The 26,348-nt window shown below is 49.2% G+C and overlaps 1 pseudogene; it reads right to left on the reverse strand.

Annotated features, from left to right (window-relative positions):
- Positions 1-18,588: 18,588 nt before the first annotated feature.
- Positions 18,589-19,220, reverse strand: LOC138563367 (zinc finger protein 25-like; annotated as a pseudogene).
- Between the last annotated feature and the right edge of the window lie 7,128 nt (positions 19,221-26,348).

Consider the following 26,348-nt stretch of genomic DNA (forward strand, 5'->3'; position numbering starts at 1 on the left):
AAATTCAAGTTCCTCTGTTTTGTTTTCAAATCCCTCTATGGTCTTGCCCCCCCCCTACCTCTCCTCCCTTCTTACTTTCTATACCCCTTCTCGTTCTCTCCGCTCTGCTAATCTTTTCCTACTCTCTCCTCCTCCACCACCCGGTGCCCCCTGCCGCTTCCGCTCTTTTCAACTCCTCGCTCCCTTCCACTGGAACCGCCTCCCCCTCCACATCCGCTCTTCTTCCTCCTACCCTTCCTTTCGCTCTTCTCTAAAATCTTATCTCTTTCACTCCCCTCCCTAACATCCTTCGCTACCTCTCCTTCTTCTCCCACCCCTCAATCCTCACCTCTTACTCCTGCTCTTCCATCCCCCTCTCCATTCTCTCTACCTCCTTCCTCCCCACCCCCTACTCTCATCTAGTCTTACTCTTTCCTCTCTTCTTCCTCACACCTTCTTGCCTTCCCTCATACTTCTGCTCTTACCTCCACTAATACCTACAATTCCCTCGCACACCTATGCCCCTCCCTACTCCCTCCTCACCTCAGCAATATTGTAAATTGTTCCTTATACTGTTTGCGAGTTGTGATTCAATTGTCATGTTATGCTTGTTGTATTTTTGCTTGTTCTCATGTAAAGCACTTTGGATTAAAGGGCTATATAAATTCAATAAAATACGAATACAAATACTACTTGGTATATATTCTAGATCTTTCCCTCTGTATAATTTTAGCCTGTTCAGATCTTGGGTATTATCAATGATGTCCAGTCTTTTTAACTTTCCCTTTAATGTCTTGTTGGGAAGGACCTGGTCCTACCCCACCCCCCTAGGCATCTGCAAATAGAATAAATGTCATTGCGGACCCTTTGGGTTAAAGGTCCCCTCGTATAGTGTACGGGTAAGAACTCTATAACATAAGCTAAAGTGGCTAATAACACTATCCATGCCCCGCCATTAGGGCTCCATTTTGTATTAGGCCAAGATGCCATCTTTCAATTAGGCCTGAAATCCACTGCTCTGCGAGGATGCAGCATTAGCACCCCTGGCCCCTCACGTAGAGGGACTTAGCAATTCACACACTAGGTCAGCTCTGCACAAGCCTTGTTCTCATGGAAGTCCGTCCGTTCACTGTCCCTTCAATGTTGCAAATCTTTAGTATGATTCTCGCACAGAATGCGCTTGGCAAAGAGCGTGGGACAGGGACGAGCTGCAGCACAAATGCCCATCCATCTCCACTAAACTGCCTGTGCCCTCTCACTATCCACGCCGCCAGGCCAGAGCTCACCCACCCGACCCCACTGTTCCTTTCATGATAAGAATCTAAATCCCCTCGCTTTGACCATTCCAGAACACCCACCTTAGACCTAATCTTAGGTACCAATATATTCTTCCAAATAACAACACATCTGTTCGTATCATGGGGCACCAGAAGAATAGGTAGTAAATCGCGACCCCAGGAGAGACACAGAGCACAGGAGGGGTGGTATCAATGAAGCCCTGTATGTGGAGGTTGGCATGCCAATATATTATCCCCTCTCTACAAAGAACCCTCCTTGCATGTGATGTCCAGGTATCCGCCATTACTCAGTTCCTGTTGTTTAGCCTAGATAGTTGCACCCGCCTAACCTGACCTTCACCGCGAAGATGAGCCCAGCTGTCCCACGTGCCACAAGATCGACTGGGAAGAAGCAGACAATTAGCGCCTGGCATCCCCTATAGAGCAGGCAGTGCCATATGGCCACTCCAATCAGCTCTGTGATTTATGACTGTACATAGTGATGTTATTCATGACGAAATTGTCTTTTATAATGTGCTGCCCATGTAATTTTTGGCAGAGCGTTCTCAGGCAGCAGAGTCCTTTGCTGGCATTTCTCTATATTATATAAACTTTGTTATCCTTGCCAAACTATCTCATGGTCTCATTCCCCAATCGGGTGCATGGCTATTTCATATTCATTGGCCTCCCTTGGCCTTCTTCCTGCTCTCACCTGCAAGGCTAAAAACCTTGGGGTCATCTTCAACTCCACACTCTCCTTCTCTCCTCACACCTCTGACATCTCTAAGAAGTCACACTACCAGCTGCACCTCCTCAGAGGTATTCTTCCTTTCATCTCCTTCCCCAGAAGCTCACTGTCTCCAGAGCTCTGGTTCTCTCTAGGCTAGACTATTGCAACAGCCTCTTTCTAAATCTGCCTGCTTCTACTCTCCGCCCTCTGCAACTTATTCAGAACAGGACTGCAAGACTTGTCCTTGGCCTCAAGCCCAAGGATTGTATCTCTCCAGGACTGAAATCTCTTCACTGGCTCCCAGTGGGTGGCTGCGAGGATAATGTTCAAAACCCTCTGCATCATCCACAAGGCCTTCTGGGGTCTGGGGCCTCAATACCTTCAACTATCTTCCTAAATATCTTCCTTCTCGAGCTCTTCGCTCCTCCACTCCATCTTCCTCAGGGTCAGTTGCTTCTCCAAGCAACGAGTCGGTGGTAGATCTCCTTCTTCGCCTTCCTGCATCCCTTAAACTTGAGGAGAGCCATCTCCGGTTTCGGAAGAACCTCAAAACCTTTCTCTTTGCTTCTGCTTTTTCTCCTTCTCTCCTCTGCTGACCTCCTGGCTGTAAACGGAACTGCACTGGCTACCTGGACACTCCCCGATCTCGGGCCATGTCCTCCCCCGCCAGTGTCACTCACCTGCACTGCCCACCAGGCAACACCCGCACTTGGGGACAGTTTCTGTATCCCTACAGTCCCCCTACCTGCCCTTGACACCTGTTGTCCGCACTTACCCATGCACTTGCCACTTGCTGGCCGTTACTTATTTTCTTCTTCCATGTACTGCACTGTCCTTGTCCCCTTTCCACACACTAGGATCTTTTTTCCGTCCTCCCTTTGTTCCCCCTCCCATGCCTCATCACGCCTTGAAACACTTGTGTATAGGCGCATTACAAATGCCATATCATATGATTGCAATTATTTTGGACGTGCAGATAAGGGACGTGCCTTCATTCTCTTCGGATATAATTTCACTGAGACCAAGCTGTTCCACAAAAAAATATAAACACCTCTGTTCCTAAATTTACATAACACTGGGTTCTGTTCTTTACACAGCATATTATACAAAAGATATGTGGTTTCAATGCTCTAGACAATTTGAAGAAAAGGGAAAGAGACACATTTCATCATTTGTATCCATTACGAAACCAGGCCTAATTCAAACCGACTGACACTCACCAGTACAGATAGTGGGAGACCCACAACACTTTTCAAAATACTGCCTTCCATTCTATCAAAGAATGTTCTCTTCTTAATAGTTCACAACCGTATAACACTATTGCAGATGTTTTTGCTCTATAAAACTCGATCATCGGGAGTAGTGAGAATGCACAAAACTCTTGTTTAACTGCCTTTAGTAGTGATATACATGCGCCCACCTTCTCTTTGATCTTGAGTTCTCCAATTCTTTTCTTCTGCTTATAGGATACAAAGTATCCAAGATAATGTATGCATTCTAACTTCTCAATAGGAGCATCATTTATCTTCCATGTATAGCATGTCTTTGTTTTCATCTTACTACAGGTCATTATATAAGATTTTGCTGGATTTACTGTCAAATGGATCCGAGCCAAATACTTCATCATGCCAGTTAGGCAACACTGTAAACCTGCAGGGGTGTAGTCTACCATAACTAAATCCTCAGCATAGGCTGTGCACCCTACTCTCCAAGTCCATCCATCGTGGGGCATACCCTTCCCACTTACTTGCCTCCTCCCACAAATCAGATAAGTACAAATTAAAGAGAGTGGCTTCTATTATGCAGCCTTGTTGAACGCCCCTAGTTACGGGAATGTTCCGAGACATCTCTCCCCTGGTGCTTAACATCCCTTTTGTGTTATTATTTAAGTAACACATTCAAACCATTTCCAGAAAGCCTTGATCAATACCCCATGTTATGGAGAATTCTCCAGAATGGCTAATTTCCCTTACCTACTGAGTCCCTCAGCAGCTTTGCTGGATTTCTAGGATTTATTTTTTTACCTGGTAAGAGTGTGAGCCCTTTGTTTCCCACTCTTACATGTGCTTTGCTCTGTGTGTGTTTAACATTTTCTGTTCATAGACTGTGGAGCTTCACCTACTCCATAGACATCATCTTTTTACTGTGTTTCACAGAGCACCTTCAGTGCATTGACACAGGGTTGTCTTTTTCAGACTTCCCACTTTAAACTCCACATTCTGGGACTGACTACTGTCTCCCAGAACATGTAAAGTTGCCATTGACTTTATTAGTCTTTTTAAAACCACAGACCCAGTACAACCTATCTTACATAGAGTACTAGAAAGGTTTAACAGTTATCCATTTTTGTCTGTCTCTCTTGGAACATTATTTCGTTCCCATTTCATTAAGATTTGGCTGGTGGCAGTGGTATCTACCATATTTTTCCTACCGCGGTTATTTTAAATAGCCTTGGTATTGTTTTAGGCTATCTTAGTAGCCTCGAACTTAAATCTGCTGGACCCCATTTACTTTTATTTGGTTCCGGCTGGGTTTATTCACCATTTCTTTTTGTAAAGGTCTTTCTCATGTTTTACTCTGCACGCCAAACCAGGTTTGGTTCCTTTGTTCGCTGTCCTTTGGCAGGCTTCTGCACAGACGCCCTTCTTAGGCACCTGAAAGTCTGGGTAGGCAGGATGTGAGGGAGGGGTTTTAGGACCCCTGCCATGGGTTCCCTTGGTAACCCAAGTCGCGCTCCTGTTTGATTGGCTAGGTGACTGTCCTGCCAGGACAGCCACCCTGCTGCGTGATTGACAGCCAGGAGGTGTGAATGGGGATACAACTGCATAAAAAGCAGGTCTCTGGGACTGAGAAGGCAGAGTCGCCACTGGATCGAGAGAACAGAAGAAAAGCTGACAGAAGAGGGCCTCTACCATGAATGAACCTCCCGGTGAAGCCCTGCTGCAGGTCCGAATCTCCAAACTTCGACGACAGGGAAGATCTGCAAGGAATCTTCTCCCCTTCAGTTGGTGGGACCAACCAGTTCACCAAACTGCAAGCCAGGCCTCCCTCCTCTGGTCAAATTTGCTGTGCACAACTACAGTGACCCGGATAGCCAGAAGGATCGGACCCTGCTTGGGTTTTAAGGAGCACACCTTTTATTCGTTGCCTTGCTGGGCAGTGCAGGACCCTCCAGTCTTCCTTCTTCGTGTCAGTACGACAGTCGCTTCAGGAACCGTGAGCCTGTAGGCCCTGCCAAGCCATCCAACCCCCATGCTCACCCCCCTTAATCCTAACCCTAGCCCTAACCCTAGCCCTAACCCTTAATCTAACCCTAGCCCCATCCCTAGCCCTAATCTAACCCTTAATCTAACCCTAGCCCCAACCCTAACCCTAACACTAACCGTATCCATCGAAATTAACCATCGAAAATTATTCAATGAATATGCTTTTCAATGGAAAGGAAATTCAATGAATGATTTTCGATGGCATGGTATTCAATGGTATGGCTTTCGATGGAAAGACCAGATACCCTTGTGCAGGTATCTGTCCTCTACTCCTATTTATAGGCCACCACCTGGCCCTCAAATTCTTTTTAATTATGTTAGACATTAGATCTTGATTTATTTTGTTTATATTTCTGTACCTTACGATGTCTCATCCATAATCTATACTTTTGCATTAGGGATTTTATATCTGCCCTCTTCAGGTCTTCACTTTTTTGATTCTTCTTCTTCACCAACCTATTTCCTGCTCTCAACAATCCTCTTCTAACAACCTCTCTATCATAAATAGGGTGTTTACCATTAAGCCATGATTTTGAAAGTGATTGACAAACTTCCTTTCTTTCATTACCCAATTTTTCTAGTAAGACCGGAAATGAGTCTGGGGCAGCAACCCCTTTTCTTTCTCCCATGGATAAGGCATACCACCACTTTGCCAGTCTTTATTTTTTCAACATTGCGACTAAGCTGTACCAATCTTCCTTTTGCTTCTAACCTTACTAAATCTCTACTGCCCATGGAATCCGATCTTACCCATGAGGTTCCTGTGACAAGGGCCGACAGAAGGATCGAGTGGTCACTTAGATTATGTTTCACTTTTTATAGCTCTTTTACCCTTCCAGTTTCAATATTTTTTGTGAAAATATAATCAACGGTTGAAGACGTCATGGCATTGGCCGAGGTTGGCACATCGTTTAAACCATGATCTCCCAGCAAATTAGTCTGTAGAAACACCCATCTAGACAGGAATTGCGACCACTCTCCCCCACTGTTTGCCCTTCTCAAGGTAAACATCCTCACCCCATCCAATACATACCCTTCCAGATCTTGCTATTCAGCTGTGGTCACCTTAAATTTACAATTGAAATCACCCCCATTATGATATCACCCTGCTTCTTTTGCCAATCTATTAAGATGTTTTCAATCCCATTCCTTATATTCACAAAATCTCCTCCAAGGGATTAGAATAGATATTGACTATAAGGGTAGTAGATACTTGGCCATCAATCTTACCCATCATGCTGGTTACCAGTAAACCATTGTAGCACGTTTTTACATATTGGATTGTTCATGAGTTCCGAGATATTACGGACATTATCAGGCCTCCGACCGGACGCCCTTGGAGACCGTGTTTTTTTTCATTTTTGGCATTGATCATACAACCATCAAATAGGGGATTTTTCCTTAGCCCGGTTTCTTGTAAAATTATTATTTCAGCGCATTTGGTTTATACATTTTTCTCAGGTTTTGTTTTCAATATGTCCTGGTGATGGTGGTAGAATTTTTGATGTCAAAAGAATTTTGGAAATGGGTGGTAATGAGCAATTACCAAAAGTTGGCTATTGCACTAGACTAGTGGACTTGATTAAACTAATGTATGAGGAATGGGGAGAACTGGCCTTTTTGGTAAGTTTTATTTGTGAATTTTGAAGCTGTTGGGGAGATGGAGCCCGCTTAAAGGTTCTAATGTGATAGTGAGGAATTTTAGCATTGCTATTTTAATATACATAAGGTTTTTTCTTGTTCCAATATGATTTTATGTGAAGTAAATGTCAAGGACTGGGAACATAATATATTAGTATTTGTATGTTTGTATAAAGGCTTTCTAAACAATATATACAATAAATATAAAAACAGAAATGGAGACAGTCTCCCCACTAATTAAAATAAATGAATCACCTCTGATCCAGGAAGCAGTCTACACAAAAGTAAAGCCAGGAAAAAGAAAGTAATTTAACATACAAATGGAGGGACTAGCCATTTATTTATAACTTTAATACAGAATGACATTTTATCTAAAGTTCAATATTCTTATAATCAGCTTTTCATTCAGTTTATGAACTTAGGTCGGGGTAGAGTTTAATTTCGACATGCCATCTTATCTCGGATCAATTTAATTTGGTAAACATTTGTGTACACTATTCCTTCTTGGAATTTAGAGACAACGGCTAGGATATCATTACGTCTAAAACCCTTTCAATTAAGGCAGAAATGTACCATTTCATTTTCAAATGTACACACGTTATATTGCCTCACAGCTCAGTGAAGATTAAAATTAATTTCCATATAATTTAATGCAACACTTGACATCTTCTCCACGCCCTTCACACCAAACCAATTTCATATAAAGTAGTGCTTTAAAAGTGGACATACATCCTCCTTTATGAAATAGTTCCCTGGCATCAGGTCGGCACATGGAGGTACAATCTACTAATCATAATAGCTGCAATAAGGACAGGCAATAGTGTTGGGCACTAGTGGGGACCCTGCAATTTGCTGCAAAAGGAGAAACACTGCAGTGTTCCGCTAGAAGGGCATCCAGGTGGGGCATCCAGGTGGGGCATGCATGTCTTGCACATTCTGACTTCCAGAGTAATGTTGGAGATTCCAGGCAGTGTTCCGCTAGAAGGGCATTCCAGGTGGGGCATGCATGTCTTGCACATTCTGACTTCCAGAGTAATGTTGGAGATTCCAGGCAGTGTTCCGCTAGAACGGCATCCAGGTGGGGCATGCATGCCTTGTACATTCTGACTTCTGGGGGAATGTTGGAGCTTCCAGGCAGTGTTCCGCTAGACGGGCATCCAGGTGGGGTATGCATGCCTTGCACATTCTGACTTCCGGAGGAATGTAGGAGACTCCAGGCAGTGTTCCGCTAGAAGGGCATCCAGGTGGGGCATGCATGTCTTGCACATTCTGACTTCCGGAGTAATGTTGGAGATTCCAGGCAGTGTTCCACTAGAAGGGCATCCAGGTGGGGCATGCATGTCTTGCACATTCTGACTTTCAGAGTAATGTTGGAGATTCCAGGCAGTGTTCCGCTAGAAGGGTATTCCAGGTGAGGCATGCATGCCTTGCACATTCTGACTTCCGGAGTAATGCTGGAGATTCCAGGCAGTGTTTTGGTAGAAGGGCATCCAGGTGAGGCATGCATGCCTTGCACATTCTGACTTCCGGAGTAATGTTGGAGATTCCAGGCAGTGTTTGGCTAGAAGGGCATACCAGGTGGGGTATGCATGCCTTGCACATTCTGACTTCCGGAGGAATGTTGGAGATTCCAGGCAGTGATCCTCTAGAATGGCATCCAGGTGGGGCATGCATGCCTTGCACATTCTGACTTCCGGAGGAATGTTGGAGATTCCAGGCAGTGATCATCTAGAAGGGCATCCAGGTGGGGCATGCATGTCTTGCACATTATGCCTTTCGGAGTAATGTTGGAGATTCCAGGTAGTGTTCCGCTAGAAGGGCGTCCAGGTGGGGTATGCATATTTTGCAGATTCTGACTTCCGGGTTAATGTTGGAGATTCCAGGCAGTGTTCCGCTAGAAGGGCATCCAGGTGGGGCACGCATGTCTTGCACATTATGCCTTCCGGAGTAATGTTGGAGATTCCAGGTAGTGTTCCGCTAGAAGGGCGTCCAGGTGGGGTATGCATATCTTGCAGATTCTGACTTCCGGGTTAATGTTGGAGATTCCAGGCAGTGTTCCGCTAGAAGGGCATCCAGGTGGGGTATGCATATCTTGCACATTCTGACTTCCGGGTTAATGTTGGAGATTCCAGGCAGTGTTTGCTAGAAGGGCATCCAGGTAGGGCATACATGCCTTGCACATTCTGACTTCCGGAGTAATTTTGGAGATTGCAGGCAGTGTTCAGCTAGAAGGGCGTCCAGGTGGGGTATGCATATCTTGCACATTCTGACTTCCGGAGGAATGTTGGAGATTCCAGGCAGTGTTCCGCTAGAAGGGCATCCAGGTGGGGTATGCATATCTTGCACATTCTGACTTCCGGGTTAATGTTGGAGATTCCAGGCAGTGTTTTGCTAGAAGGGCATCCAGGTAGGGCATACATGCCTTGCACATTCTGACTTCTGGAGTAATTTTGGAGATTGCAGGCAGTGTTCAGCTAGAAGGGCATTCCAGGTGGGGCATGCATGCCTTGCACATTCTGACTTCTGGAATAATGTTGGAGATTCCAGGCAGTGTTCCGCTAAAGGGGCAATTCAGGTGGGGCATCCAGGTGGGGCATGCATGTCTTGCACATTCTGACTTCCAGAGTAATGTTGGAGATTCCAGGCAGTGTTCCGCTAGAAGGGCATTCCAGGTGGGGCATGCATGTCTTGCACATTCTGACTTCCAGAGTAATGTTGGAGATTCCAGGCAGTGTTCCGCTAGAACGGCATCCAGGTGGGGCATGCATGCCTTGTACATTCTGATTTCTGGGGGAATGTTGGAGATTCCAGGCAGTGTTCCTCTAGAAGGGCATCCAGGCGGGGCATGCATGTCTTGCAGATTCTAACTTCTGGAGTACTGTTGGAGATTCCAGGCAGTGTTCCGCTAGAAGGGCATTCCAGGTGGGACATGCATGCCTTGCACATTCTGACTTCTAGAGGAATGTTGGAGATTCCAGGCAGTGTTCGGCTAGAAAGGCATCCAGGTGGGGCATGCATGCCTTGCACATTATAGAATATCCGGAGGAATGTTGGAGATTCCAGGCAGTGTTCCGCTAGACGGGCATCCAGGCGGGGCATGCATGTCTTGCACATTCTGACTTCCGGAGTAATGATGGAGATTCCAGGCAGTGTTCCGCTAGAAGGGCATCCAGGTGGGGCATGCATGCCTTGCACATTCTGACTTCCGGAGTAATGTTGGAGATTCCAGGCAGTGTTTGGCTAGAAGGGCATTCCAGGTGGGGTATGCATGCCTTGCACATTCTGACTTCCGGAGGAATGTTGGAGATTCCAGGCAGTGTTCATCTAGAAGGGCATCCAGGTGGGGCATGCATGTCTTGCACATTCTGACTTCCGGAGTAATGTTGGAGATTCCAGGCAGTGTTCCGCTAGAAGGGCATTCAAGGTGGGGCATGCATGTCTTGCAGATTCTAACTTCCGGAGTACTGTTGGAGATTCCAGGCAGTGTTCCGCTAGAAAGGCATCCAGGCGGGGCATGCATGCCTTGCACATTCTCACTTCCGGAGTAATGTTGGAGATTCCAGGCAGTGTTTCACTGTAAGGGCATTGAGGCGGGGCATGCATGTCTTGCACATTCTGACTTCCGGAGTAATGTTGGAGATTCCAGGCAGTGTTCCGCTAGAAGGCCATCCAGGTGGGGCATGCATGCCTTGCACATTCTGACGTCCGGAGTAATGTTGGAGATTCCAGGCAGTGTTCGGCTAGAAGGGCATTCCAGGTGGGGTATGCATGCCTTGCACATTATAGAATATCCGGAGGAATGTTGGAGATTCCAGGCAGTGTTCCGCTAGAAGGCCATCCAGGTGGGGCATGCATGCCTTGCACATTCTGACTTCTAGAGGAATGTTGGAGATTCCAGGCAGTGTTCGGCTAGAAAGGCATCCAGGTGGGGCATGCATGCCTTGCACATTATAGAATATCCGGAGGAATGTTGGAGATTCCAGGCAGTGTTCCGCTAGACGGGCATCCAGGCGGGGCATGCATGTCTTGCACATTCTGACTTCCGGAGTAATGATGGAGATTCCAGGCAGTGTTCCGCTAGAAGGGCATCCAGGTGGGGCATGCATGCCTTGCACATTCTGACTTCCGGAGTAATGTTGGAGATTCCAGGCAGTGTTTGGCTAGAAGGGCATTCCAGGTGGGGTATGCATGCCTTGCACATTCTGACTTCCGGAGGAATGTTGGAGATTCCAGGCAGTGTTCATCTAGAAGGGCATCCAGGTGGGGCATGCATGTCTTGCACATTCTGACTTCCGGAGTAATGTTGGAGATTCCAGGCAGTGTTCCGCTAGAAGGGCATTCAAGGTGGGGCATGCATGTCTTGCAGATTCTAACTTCCGGAGTACTGTTGGAGATTCCAGGCAGTGTTCCGCTAGAAAGGCATCCAGGCGGGGCATGCATGCCTTGCACATTCTCACTTCCGGAGTAATGTTGGAGATTCCAGGCAGTGTTTCACTGTAAGGGCATTGAGGCGGGGCATGCATGTCTTGCACATTCTGACTTCCGGAGTAATGTTGGAGATTCCAGGCAGTGTTCCGCTAGAAGGCCATCCAGGTGGGGCATGCATGCCTTGCACATTCTGACGTCCGGAGTAATGTTGGAGATTCCAGGCAGTGTTCGGCTAGAAGGGCATTCCAGGTGGGGTATGCATGCCTTGCACATTCTGACTTCCGGAGGAATGTTGGAGATTCCAGGCAGTGTTCATCTAGAAGGGCATCCAGGTGGGGCATGCATGTCTTGCACATTCTGACTTCCGGAGTAATGTTGGAGATTCCAGGCAGTGTTCCGCTAGACGGGCATCCAGGCGGGGCATGCATGTCTTGCACATTCTGACTTCCGGAGTAATGTTGGAGATTCCAGGCAGTGTTCCGCTAGAAGGGCATCCAGGTGGGGCATGCATGCCTTGCACATTCTGACTTCCGGAGTAATGTTGGAGATTCCAGGCAGTGTTCGGCTAGAAGGGCATTCCAGGTGGGGTATGCATGCCTTGCACATTCTGACTTCCGGAGGAATGTTGGAGATTCCAGGCAGTGTTCATCTAGAAGGGCATCCAGGTGGGGCATGCATGTCTTGCACATTCTGACTTCCGGAGTAATGTTGGGGATTCCAGGCAGTGTTCCGCTAGAAGGGCATTCCAGGTGGGGCTTGCATGTCTTGCAGATTCTAACTTCCGGAGTACTGTTGGAGATTCCAGGCAGTGTTCCGCTAGAAAGGCATCCAGGCGGGGCATGCATGCCTTGCACATTCTGACTTCCGGAGGAATGTTGGAGATTCCAGGCAGTGTTCCGCTAGACGGGCATCCAGGCGGGGCATGTATGTCTTGCACATTCTGACTTCTGGAGTAATGTTGGAGATTCCAGGCAGTGTTTCACTATAAGGGCATCCAGCGGGGCATGCATGTCTTGCACATTCTGACTTCCGGGGTAATGTTGGAGATTCCAGGCAGTGTTCCGCTAGACGGGCATCCAGGCGGGGCATGTATGTCTTGCACATTCTAACTTCCGGAGTAATGTTGGAGATTCCAGGCAGTGTTCCGCTAGAAGGGCATCCAGGTGGGGCATGCATGCCTTGCACATTCTGACGTCCAGAGTAATGTTGGAGATTCCAGGCAGTGTTCGGCTAGAAGGGCATTCCAGGTGGGGTATGCATGCCTTGCACATTCTGACTACCGGAGGAATGTTGGAGATTCCAGGCAGTGTTCATCTAGAAGGGCATCCAGGTGGGGCATGCATGTCTTGCACATTCTGACTTCCGGAGTACTGTTGGAGATTCCAGGCAGTGTTCCGCTAGAAGGGCATTCCAGGTGGGGCATGCATGTCTTGCACATTCTGACTTCCGGAGTAATGTTGGAGATTCCAGGTAGTGTTCCGCTAGAAGGGCGTCCAGGTGGGGCATGCATGTCTTGTACATTCTCACTTCCGGAGTAATGTTGCAGATTCCAGGCAGTGTTTCACTATAAGGGCATCCAGGCGGGGCATGCATGTCTTGCACATTCTGACTTCCGGCGGAATGTTGGAGATTCCAGGCAGTGTTCATCTAGAAGGGCATCCAGGTGGGGCATGCATGTCTTGCACATTCTGACTTCCGGAGTAATGTTGGAGATTCCAGGCAGTGTTCCGCTAGAAGGGCATCCAGGTGGGGCATGCATGCCTTGCACATTCTGACTTCCGGAGTAATGTTGGAGATTCCAGGCAGTGTTCGGCTAGAAGGGCATTCCAGGTGGGGTATGCATGCCTTGCACATTCTGACTTCCGGAGGAATGTTGGAGATTCCAGGTAGTGCTCATCTAGAAGGGCATCCAGGTGGGGCATGCATGCCTTGCACATTCTGACTTCCGGAGGAATGTTGGAGATTCCAGGCAGTGTTCCGCTAGACGGGCATCCAGGCGGAGCATGAATGTCTTGCACATTCTGACTTCCGGAGTAATGTTGGAGATTCCAGGTAGTGTTCCGCTAGAAGGGCATCCAGGTGGGGCATGCATGTCTTGTACATTCTCACTTCCGGAGTAATGTTGCAGATTCCAGGCAGTGTTTCACTATAAGGGCATCCAGGCGGGGCATGCATGTCTTGCACATTCTGACTTCCGGAGTAATGTTGGAGATTCCAGGCAGTGTTCCGCTAGAAGGGCATCCAGGTGGGGTATGCATGCCTTGCACATTCTGAATTCCGGAGGAATGTTGGAGATTCCAGGCAGTGTTCATCTAGAAGGGCATCCAGGTGGGGCATGCATGTCTTGCACATTCTGACTTCCAGAGGAATGTTGGAGATTCCAGGCAGTGTTCCGCTAGAAGGGCATCCAGGCGGGGCATGCATGCCTTGCACATTCTGACTTCCAGAGGAATGTTGGAGATTCCAGGCAGTGTTCATCTAGAAGGGCATCCAGGTGGGGCATGCATGTCTTGCACATTCTGACTTCCGGAGTAATGTTGGAGATTCCAGGCAGTGTTCCGCTAGAAGGGCATCCAGGTGGGGCATGCATGCCTTGCACATTCTGACTTCCGGAGTAATGTTGGAGATTCCAGGCAGTGTTCGGCTAGAAGGGCATTCCAGGTGGGGTATGCATGCCTTGCACATTCTGACTTCCGGAGGAATGTTGGAGATTCCAGGCAGTGCTCATCTAGAAGGGCATCCAGGTGGGGCATGCATGCCTTGCATATTCTGACTTCCGGAGGAATGTTGGAGATTCCAGGCAGTGTTCCGCTAGACGGGCATCCAGGCGGGGCATGCATGTCTTGCACATTCTGACTTCCGGAGTAATGTTGGAGATTCCAGGTAGTGTTCCGCTAGAAGGGCATCCAGGTGGGGCATGCATGTCTTGTACATTCTCACTTCCGGAGTAATGTTGCAGATTCCAGGCAGTGTTTCACTATAAGGGCATCCAGGCGGGGCATGCATGTCTTGCACATTCTGACTTCCGGAGTAATGTTGGAGATTCCAGGCAGTGTTCTGCTAGAAGGGCATCCAGGCGGGGCATGCATGTCTTGCACATTCTGACTTCCGGAGTAATGTTGGAGATTCCAGGCAGTGTTCCGCTAGAAGGGCATCCAGGTGGGGTATGCATGCCTTGCACATTCTGACTTCCGGAGGAATGTTGGAGATTCCAGGCAGTGTTCATCTAGAAGGGCATCCAAGTGGGGCATGCATGTCTTACACATTCTGACTTCCGGAGTACTGTTGGAGATTCCAGGCAGTGTTCCGCTAGAAGGGCATTCCAGGTGGGGCATGCATGTCTTGCACATTCTGACTTCCAGAGGAATGTTGGAGATTCCAGGCAGTGTTCCGCTAGAAGGGCATCCAGGCGGGGCATGCATGCCTTGCACATTCTGACTTCCAGAGGAATGTTGGAGATTCCAGGCAGTGTTCATCTAGAAGGGCATCCAGGTGGGGCATGCATGTCTTGCACATTCTGACTTCCGGAGTACTGTTGGAGATTCCAGGCAGTGTTCCGCTAGAAGGGCATCCAGGCGGGGCATGCATGCCTTGTACATTCTGACTTCCGGAGGAATGTTGGAGATTCCAGGCAGTGTTCCGCTAGAAAGGCATCCAGGCGGGGCATGCATGCCTTGCACATTCTGACTTCCGGAGGAATGTTGGAGATTCCAGGCAGTGTTCCGCTAGAAGGACATCCAGTTGGGGCATGCACGTCTTGCACATTCTGACTTCCAGAGTAATGTTGGAGATTCCAGGCAGTGTTCAACTAGAACGGCATCCAGGTGGGGCATGCATGCCTTGCAAATTCTGACTTCCGGAGGAATGTTGGAGATTCCAGGCAGTGTTCCACTAGACGGGTATCCAGGCGGGGCATGCATGCCTTGCAAATTCTGACTTCCGGAGGAATGTTGGAGATTCCAGGCAGTGTTCCACTAGAAGGGCATCCAGGTGGGGCATGCATGTCTTGCACATTCTGACTTCAGGAGTAATGTTGGAGATTCCAGGCAGGGTTCTGCTAGAAGGGCATTCCAGGTGGGGCATACATGCCTTGCACATTCTGACTTCCAGAGTAATGTTGGAGATTCCAGGCAGTGTTCCGCTAGAAGGATATCCAGGTGGGGCATGCATGCCTTGCACATTCTGACGTCTGGAGTAAAGTTGGAGATTCCAGGCAGTGTTTTGCTAGAAGAGCATCCAGGTGGGGCATGCATGCCTTGCACATTCTGACTTCGGAGGAATGTTGGAGATTCCAGGCAGTGTTCATCTAGAAGGACATCCAGGTGGGGCATGCATGCCTTGCACATTCTGACTTCGGAGGAATGTTGGAGATTCCAGGCAGTGTTCCGCTAGAAGGGCATTCCAGGTGGGGCTTGCATGCCTTGCACATTCTGACTTCCGGAGTAATGTTGGAGATTCCAGGCAGTGTTCCACTAGAAGGGCATCAAGGTGGGGCATGCATGTCTTGCACATTCTGACTTCCGGAGTAATGTTGGAGATTGCAGGCAGTGTTCCGCTAGAAGGGCATTCCAGGTGGGGCAGGCATGTCTTGCACATTTTGACTTCAGGAGTAATGTTGGAGATTCCAGGCAGTGTTCCACTAGAAGGGCATCAAGGTGGGGCATGCATGTCTTGCACATTCTGACTTCCGGAGTAATGTTGGAGATTGCAGGCAGTGTTCAGCTAGAAGGGCATTCAGGTGGGGCATGCATGTCTTGCACAATCTGACTTCCGGAGCAATGTTGGAGATTCCAGGCAGTGTTTCGCTAGAAGGGCATTCAGGTGGGGCATGCATGTCTTGCACAATCTGACTTCCGGAGCAATGTTGGAGATTCCAGGCAGTGTTCCGCTAGAAGGGCATTCAGGTGGGGCATGCATGTCTTGCACATTCTGACTTCCGGAGTAATGTTGGAGATTCCAGGTTTCCCCTTGATGAACAGCGCCCTTCCACGTGTATTGTGCCAAGGTTAGTCCAATTATCTATGTGAGAATACATCTTTCTCCAATTGTATTAAAGAGGGTTCCACATAATTTGAATTTGGAAAATGTTACCCCATATGTTTTGAAGTTGACATTAAAACTACTTTGTAAGCGGATAAAAATGTAACTCACTCCCATTTCTTTTTACTTAAATACAAAAGTACTACAACTAAAACAGTCCTATTTGTAGTTCACTCTTCTTTGCACATTGCAATTAATGTCAAGTTAAATATGAATTTTGACTTTACAGTTTCTCTACAGATCAGGCAGTTATACCTGTGTAACACCTTCCAGAGGTACTGCATGGCTGGCATCACTGGGCTGAACACATCCATGTAAATGAGTGGGTGAAAGCAGGAAGACTGGCACCTGTGTGTCCATTGTTTCCATGTTTATAGTTGTGAGAATTGCTACTTATTTGTTGGGAGTATTTGCACATTCTTGGGGAATAAATGCGGCCAGTACACCACTTGACTGGAAAACAGGTATTATCAGCTGCCTTCTTTTATAACAAAATAATAATTTCCTATGGAACATATTCACCCTGAGGTTTATGGGTTTGGAGAGCAAGCGATCATTAAAACATAAAGAGAATAGAGCAAAAATGAAGCAACGGCTATCAAAAATGGGTGGGCCTTCAGCAAGCACCTGCTGGTCACACGATCTGTGGTAGAGTACAATCTTACACCAAGGGCATTCCAGATATATGGAGTGAAACTCAAAAAGGCTATTCCACTTGGCTACCTTCTGAAACAAGAGATGTAGAACTTAAAATAAACTGCCATTCACTGTTTTTAAGGACACGCGAGTGCTCAGTCAATATTGACACCCAGGTAGCTGGCTAGAGCACCTAACACAGAAGGGGTTCAAAGAAGAATTCCATGAGCAGCACAAACAACTAATATCCCAGTGTTGTCTGGGTTGAGATTAGCCAGTGAGATCATATTCACGTGTTCATGGCTGAATGACAGCTCTGAACATTTAGTGAAGCATTTGCTGATCTCCAAACTAAGCCTCAGAGGATAACAGTGTTGTGACAGTAGATGTTGTGACAGTAGAATCTGAAGCCGAGACTGTGATATCAAATGAGGTGTCATAGATGCTTATGGTCCATTAGCCTGGAATGATTGTAAAAGGGAGTAGGTGGAGTCCCTGATGCAGGCATCCCTTAGACTAAGTAGGATCTAATGGGCAATGGTGTCAAAGGCACCCGATAGTTCCAAGAGAATACTAAAAGATTTCCACATTCACTGATGCGGTTTCTCATGTGTATATGTTCTGTAGCACCAAGTATAGAATGATTATTTACTGCTAAGCAGCCTCTTGGTAATGAATTTGCAGAACAGTTGCCCCGTATATCCAAATGAGATTCTATAGTTTCCTCAGATTCTCAGGCAAAATGTTGAATGGGTAACTCAACACAGATGGTACAGTATCCCTTCAGAATATTCCAGAAGGGATGCATTTGAAACAAATGATTCAACCAATCATAACAAGCAATATTTGTGTGCCAAAGGAAACTGTGAACATCTTTTGTGACAAGGTATCCACAGTTTTAATCAATAGACATGCTACCCTCAGCATCATTGAAGTGTTCTCTCCACTCTGAAGCTTCAATTGCAACAGAGATTTCTACACATGCATGTCCTCTCTCATGGCAGATAAGAACATGCTGCATAGCAAGTATTTCCCACATTCACTACCCTGAAATGGACCATCACAGGCATGTCATCTCTCATGGAAGATAAGAACATCCTGCGTAGTGTTTTCCACATTCACTACCCTGAAATGGGCCCTCGCAGGCATGTCTTCTCTCATGGCAGATAAGAACATCCTGCGTAGCAAGTGTTTCCCACATTCACTACCCTGAAATGGGCCCTCGCAGGCATGTCCTCTCTCATGACAGATAAGAACATCTTGCGTAGTGAAGTATTTCCCACATTCACTACCCTGAAATGGACCCTTGCATGCATGTCATCTCTCATGGCAGATAAGAACATCTTGCGTAGCAAGTATTGCCCACATTCACTACCCTGAAATGGACCCGCACATGCATGTCCTCTTCCATGGAAGATAAGAACATCCTGCGTAGTGTTTCCCACATTCACGACCCTGAAATGGGCCCTTGCAGGCATGTCCTCTCTCATGACGATAAGAACATCTTGCGTAGTGAAGTATTTCCCACAGTCACTACCCTGAAATGGGCCCTTGCATGCATAATTTGTCTGGTGCCCATTTAGGTTATTGATCAGGTTTCCCCACCTGTATGTGTTCTTTTGTGATGAATAAGATCCCTGTTCAGAATTAAGCTTTTCCCACATTCAGTGCACTCATGAGGTTTCTCACCTGCATGTGTTATCTGGTGCCGAGTAAGATGCCCCTTATGAGCAAACTGTTTCCCACATCCAGTGCACTCATGAGGTTTTCCACCTGTATGTGTTCTATGGTGACAGGTAAGCTGTTGCTTGGTAGCAAATCCTTTAGCACATTCCGTGCAGTCATGTGGTTTCTCGCCTGTATGTGTTCTCTGGTGCAGAGTAAGCTGCCACTTCCTAGCAAATAATTTCCCACATTCAGTGCACTCATGAGGTTTCTCACCTGTATGTGTCCTCTGGTGCACAGTAAGATGTCCCTGCTGAGCAAACCATTTCCCACATTCAGTGCAGTCATGTGGTTTCTGACCTGTATGTGTCCTCTGGTGCAGAGCAAGCTGTCCCTTCTGAGCAAATCCTTTCCCACGTCAGTGCACTCATGAGGATTGTCATCTGTATGTGTTCTCTGGTGGCAGGTAAGTTGCCCTTTCTCAGCAAACCCTTCCCCACATTCAGTGCACTCATGAGGTTTCTCACCTGAACGTGTCCTCTGGGGGGAAATAAGCATATCTTTATTCCCCAATTTAGGGCGCTGGTAAGGTTTTTCACTGATGTTTTGCCAGATTATTCTGTCAGGTTGACTCGTTCCACTGAACCTTTTCCCAGATTCACAGTGCAGAGGAGCTTTCCCACGTTAGGACTTTTCTAGAGACAAAAAGATGTTTCTTCTGACTGAAGATTCTAAAATATTCAGTGCATGGAAACTGTTCCACCATTTACAGGTGTTTTGCAAAATCTCGTAAACTAGTCTCACATTCAGAACGTATATAAAATAGCACTCGCTGTGTTCTCTCTGGAATAGGCAAGAGAAAAAGTTTACTGCACATCAAGCACTGTTGCACTGAACTAGGTTTCACAATCTCCAAGACTTGGAGAGATATTGAGGGGCGGGCTTTGCTCGTCACAGGTACTCTTGGACAAGTAAGCATCACCCATGCAACTATTTATGCCCCCAACACAGGACAAGCTAGATTCCTAGTCAGAATAATCCCCAAAATGATGCTTGAAGCAACTGGACATGTCTTCTTGGGTGGGGACTTCAACTTGTGGGCAGATCCCAGTCTAGATAGGAAAGCGGGTAAGACGGAAGAAAGAGATCACACCGAAGGAGGGTGCAGTGACATTGCAAATATGTTGGATATATATGGCCTAAGAGACACATGGAGAGAACTCCACCCAGTAGATCAAGGGTTTACTTTTTACTCGGCCCTGCACAACACCTTTACTAGGATTGATTACATATACCTAACAGAAGAAATCCACAATGCCACCAAAAGGTCTGAGATTATACCGGTCACCTGGTCAGATCATGACATGGTCACGGCGGACATTGACTGGGAAGAATTGCCCAGGAAAGGAGGTCAATGGCGGTGCAATGAGACACTCTGGAAAGACCCACAGGTAATTCATAGATTTCAACGCAGAGGCAGCGCACGCGAGCAGCGCAGAGAGGGAGCGTGTGCCAGCGTGCGCCAGCTGTGTGCGCTAAACAGCATTCTGGCGCACCGCGTATTCATGGAATCACCAAGCCATTTTGAGCGCTGGCGCTTAGAACATACCGCAACGCCCGTTACGCCCCCAAGAAAGCCCCTTGCGCAAGGAAAAACCCCAATGCAGCGCAAAGGGCTGCGCTAACCCTGGACCAGCTAACAGGCCGCTACACTGCAATCGCACGAGCATGGAAAGCTGTATTTCGGGGGTTCGCGGGAAGTTTCACACGCGATAGGCCTTGGGCGAGCGGGGTACGTGCATTTTGGGGGTGCGCGGGAAGTTTAGCACGTGATAGGCCTTGGGCGAGCGGGGTACATGTCTTTCTGGGGTGCGCGGGAAGTTTCACACGCGATAGGCCTTTGGCGAGCGGGATACATGTATTTCTGGGGTACGTGGGAAGTTTCACACGCGATAGGCCTTGGGCGAGCGGGGTACGTGTATTTTTGGGGTGCGCGGGAAGTTTCACCACACGCGATAGGCCTTGGGCGAGTGGGATACATGTATTTCTGGGGTACGTGGGAAGTTTCACACGTGATAGGCCTTGGGCAAGTGGGGTATGTGTATTTCTGGGGTGCGCGGGAAGTTTCACACGCGATAGGCCTTCGGCGAGCGGGGTACGTGTATTTTGGGGGTACGCAGGAAGTTACACATGCGATAGGCCTTGGGCGAGTGGGGTATGTGTATTTCTGGGGTGCGTGGGAAGTTTCACACGCGATAGGCCATGGGCGAGCGGGGTACATGTATTTCTGGTATGCGCAGGAAGTTTCACACGCGATAGGCCTTGGGCGAGAGGGATACGAGTATTCCTGGGGTGCCCCAATGCGAATTGGCAGTGTGTGTCCTCCTAGGTGAGCCCTCACCACCCTCCCCAGGGCCTGCAGGCAGCCCACACCACAGGGGACTACCCTGCACCCCTGGCCATGCCCCACAGGCAGCCCATCCACCCTGGCAATGCCCCCTAGCCAGCCCACATGTCACCATGCACAAGTGAGCACCGACACATGTCCCCCTGCAACCCCCCACTTAGCAGTGATAGGCACCTGCCAGCAGGCCCCTACTCATGTCCCCCTGCACCCCCACCCAGCAGTGATGGGCACCTGCCAGCAGGCCCGACTCATGTCTCCCTGCAGACCCCCCACCCTGCAGTGACGGGCACCTGCCAGCAGGCCCCGACTCATGTCCCCCTGCCCCCCCACCCAGCAGTGACAGGCACCTGCCAGCAGGCCCCGACTCATGTCCCCCTGCACCCCCCACCCAGCAGTGACAGGCACCTGCCAGCAGGCCCCGACTCATGTCCCCCTGCACCCCCCACCCAGCAGTGACGGGCACCTGCCAGCAGGCCCCGACTCATGTCCCCCTGCACCCCCACCCAGCAGTGACAAGCACCTGCCAGCAGGCCCCGACTCATGTCCCCCTGCACCCCCACCCCAGCATTGACGGGCACCTGCCAGCAGGCCCCGACTCATGTCCCCCCAACATGTCATAAAGATGAACATTCATGGGCCTCATGTCCACCAAAATCAACTGCACGCCACCCCAGTCTTGAGACCCAATCAAGTTTCCCATCCACCCCACACTGAAAGGCCCATACATGACACAAACCAAAAGTCAACTATGTACATCAACACATGTCCGTCACACACATACACTGGGTGCGAGTGATTGTGTAAACCCACATTGTGACATGCAGTAAACCAATGAGCAAATACCACACATGGAAGTAATACATCAAAACGTATTTTCCACAAAATGAAGCAAATGGAATGAAAAAATTAAAAATATTTTAAACAAGAAAATGAATGCATGTCCAAAAATGAATAAAAGAAATGAAGTCTCAATCCAAAGTAATCCAAAAGAAAGTGTGTCCAAACTCTCCGTCCACCAAAGCAAATCCAAAGGAAATGTAAATTGCAAAATCCATTGATCCATGGTGATTTAAAAAAATGTTGTATTCAGAAATCCACAGTTCAACTATGTACATCTATTCAATCCAGGGTCCATGAGCCCAACAAATGAAATGAAACCTATGAAAAAAATACCTAAGGAATAACTATATACAAAACGGTGGGGCTAAGCACCCCAAAATAAAGCAAAACGAAAATGAAACCTAACACTACAAACTATATACAATGGGGGCGGGCTAGTCCGACGGCTCACTTTTTGATTTCCCGGGCCAGGGCATCATCGAACTCCTGGTCTATGTCCTGGAGGTGGGCCTCTTCCATGGCCCCGAGGTTTCGCAGGGACAATTCCATGTTCAACTCCAACTCCCTGCGAATTGCCTCGAGGCACTTCGCTCGTCTCAGCACCCTGCGCATGGAGTTCTCTGCCCTGACCATTGTGAGCCGTGCCTCTTCTGCCCGCCCCCGCTCCGCATCTATGGCCTGGCACAACCGCTGCCACACGGAAGACACTCCCAATCCAGGGTCCTCCTGCCCTCTGGCCGATGCCTGCCCCTCTGATGTTGATGGCCCGAGCCATCATCGCTCCCACCTTGTGCCTGCTGCTGCTGTGCCTGTGCCCTGCCTCTTGCTGCCTGCACGTCCTCCTCCGCCTGGGGTGCATTGTTGTGGTGGCCACCCCTGCTGGACGTCCGACTCCCGACTGTGGCAGGGATGTGTCCTCCACCAGCCTGGCCGCTGGGTCAGAGGCAGCTCCACAGGGTACCCAGGTGATACATGGGTGGGAAGATGACATGGAGGACGACTGGCTCATAGGGGGTTCAGGTGAGGAGGGGGTCGGACGAAGGTCGAGCACACGGAGGAATCCAGCACTAGTGACCCGTCCTAGTAGGTCAACGCAGTCAAAGCGGCATCCGAGATGACGTGCAGTGTCTTCACGAAAACACTGCAGGTCAGCTCGCATGCCCCGTTGACGCAATGCCATCCCAGCCAGGAAAGGCTCAACCCAGTCCCGGATTGCCACGTCCGCAGGGAGAGGAAGGCCAGTTGTTGTGCGCTCATCCCCTCCTTGAAAACGGGTCTGGATGTAGGCATCCCTGCTGGTGTGGGATGATGCAGTCACTGGATAGGGGACAGGATTACACACAGGCACCTCTGCGGCGGCCTGTGCTGCCTCCTGTCCCTGCCCCTGGACTGCACCACTAGCACCAGTGGAATTCCCCCCCCAGACCCTGTGTGTGTCCCTTCCATGGCCTCCTCCTCCACCAAACCCCCAACCAACCTGGATGACTCCGTGCCATCTTCCTCCGTTGGACCCTGTGGGGTCTCAGCTGCCCCTTCTGCTGCTGAGGAGTCCACCTCCGACCTCTGCCTCTTGGACCTACTCTAAGCAGCTGCGGCCTAGGACGCGGCACCAGACTCCTCACTCCCCAACGAGGTGACAATCTGGGTGGGGAGCCGGGCCTTGCGTCTCCGGCTGGTGGTGCGATCCCTGCCGCTTTGCTCCACAGCACCCTCTCCGCCCTCTTCATCAGTTGACGCTGCAGACAGGGAGATATAGAACACAAGCATCAGGGCACAGTACAATGGACTGATACACACATGACATTTGTACATGAGTGGCAGTGTCAAACTTCAGACGTGGCATCACACTCCCGAACACACGTCATTTCAACTCACACACATCAGCAAATCAACAGGAATGTTGCACCAGGCAGCACCATCCATACACAAACAACAGCATGAGCAGCCGAAGGTGAGCCTGACGTCACATGCAACACAGGGAGTGCAGAACACATGCACACACGCCACCAGACTTACATGCATCTGTACATCTCCACCACCTGTCGCAGTGATAACATTGCCATCCATGTCACATCTGGCAATCAGTCTCCTACATGTCAGTGTCACATGCATCCATGTTGCATCACAGTTGCATACTTGTCAAATACACACACATTCACATGTACATAGTGCAGATACATGCAGCTTAAACCAGCAGCTATGTGTGACACCACAACCATGCCACAGTACATGCACACAAATTTTAACAAGTGTGCACCCACACATGCATTTGGCCAGCATGCATACCAACACATACACCATTGATGTGTCTCACACATGAGAGGACTCACAAGTGGCAGGTTCACGCCCCTATACATACGCACCCATACATGGCCCTACAAAGACATATGTGCAACCTGAACACTCCTGGCACACCTCAACATGCACAGCGTCCAATAGGTACGCATGTACACTTACCGCTCGACTCCAGACGGGTCTGCCTCTCAAGGACCTGGACGTGGAGCGCTGGGCGTATACGTTCCAAGACCCTCATTTGGTTGTTGTTTAGGCGGACCCGGCACCCCTTGGTATCCACTGCCTTCAAGAGGCGCCGGGCCTTGTTGAGGGTCCTGGACCTGAAGTCCTCCCAGCGCTTCCGGACATGTTGAATGTCGCAGACTGCCACCCCCTCCTCATTGATGGCAGTCACGATGTCCATCCAGATCCTGTTCCGTCCTTCATTGTCGGCACGCAAACTTCCAAAGAGGGCATCATACTGCCCCAGGACTTGCTCCACCAGGATACCAACTTCATTGGCACGGAAGCTGGTAGCCCTCTGCCTCTCTGCCTGGTGGTTGCCAGTGTTGCCAGATGGTGTTGTGTCCGACATGGCAACCCCAGAGGCAGGTCTGGGTGGGCAACTGGGTCCTGGGGCTGGGCTGTGGAGCGATAGTATCCCAGTCGGGAGTCTTCATTTCCAGCAGGGGTGGTCACAGCAACTGCACCCCTGCAGATGGCGGACGTGCAGGCACCAAATAGCAGGGAACGTGGGCAGCAGGCAGACAGGCAGCAGCAGATGGTAGGTGGGAGCATGCTCTGGGCTCTGGGGGGCAGGAAAATGGCCTTTTGGGCACGAGTGTGGTCCTCCGTGTGTTGTCGCGTGGCCAGCTTGATACGGAGTGATTTGGCACGTGCAAAAAGTGCACGTCAGCGTGTAATTCAAGGAAAGGCCCTTAGCACGTAAGCGCATCTGTGACGTAACATGCACGGGCGTTTCCCACAACACGGGTGCATGTTCATTGTACAAAAAAAAACTGCACGTCCGGGTGGCACTGCGTGTAATTGGAGCAAAAGGCCCTTAGCGCGTACGCGCGTAAGTTATGTGGCACGTGTGGTCTGGCTTAAAAGATACGCGTAGGACGCCATTTTCTTGTACGTGCTTTTTGTGGAGAGGGAGCGGGTGATTCTTGTACTTCTTGTCGGTTCAAACGTGATTACTTCACAACGGTTCCAGTTCGTACTCCCTGTTTCCTCAGACTGCGTTAATTTCTTCTTTTGGCGGGGGTGTTGCCAACGCGTCTTTTTAACGTTCTTTTTCCAGGCAGACGGTGAGTCGCGCACGTATTTTCCAACTGTGGTTGCCCCGTGTGTCGCGTACCCCTTCAGAGGTCATTGTAGGCTGCATGTATCATGCGTACGCTTATTTTTGTGTTTCTGGGTGCCACAGCGTAGTGAGGGTTCATTTTTCCCCGCACGTGGTCTACCAGGGGTTGCATGCACGTTTCATTTTGTTTTTGGGGTGCCTGTGCATTGTGGGAGCAGTCATCTTCCCCCAGCGGTCACAGACAGTCTTGCTAGAGCACTAGGGTACGAATTCCATCTAGTACCCTACCCCTTTCACCCCAATTGCCCAGGACAATTGTTTACTGCAACTCCCATACGCACAACAACATCAGTGCCATGGTTGGGTGGCGACCAAGCAGTAAGGGAGGCAAAGGTGGCTGACCTCCAAAAGGTGGGCGCGGTAGGGGACTTGGCCAGGATGTGCAGGGTGCCCCAAGAGGCCAGTGTGTGGAGGACCAATCGGGCCCACCTATGCCCCCACCCCCCAATGGTTGGGGGAAATGTAGCTGACACCATCCCAGCTCAGCCCTTGTTAAACCTGCCCATATTGTCAACTGAACTGGCACAGGATGACTCCCAGGCTGACTTCTGTGTCACCAAGTCTAAGCCACGTGTGGCGGTGAAAGTTGCTGTCACCAGGCCACGTGGATCTGGGGCAGCAATGTCATCTGCTGGCCCAAGTAGCCAGGCTGGGGAGGCTGCAGGGGCAGCTGCAGCTTAGTTAGGGAGAATTCTCTGTTAAGGCTAATTTCCCAAACCTAGTGAGTCCCTCAGCAGCTTTGCTGGATTTTTGGGGTTTATTTTTTTCTCCTGCTAAGAGTGAGACTCTTTTTCTC

This window comes from Ambystoma mexicanum, chromosome 1q (genome assembly GCF_040938575.1).
Source record: "Ambystoma mexicanum isolate Mex_15411 chromosome 1q, UKY_AmexF1_1, whole genome shotgun sequence".
NCBI lineage: Eukaryota > Metazoa > Chordata > Amphibia > Caudata > Ambystomatidae > Ambystoma > Ambystoma mexicanum.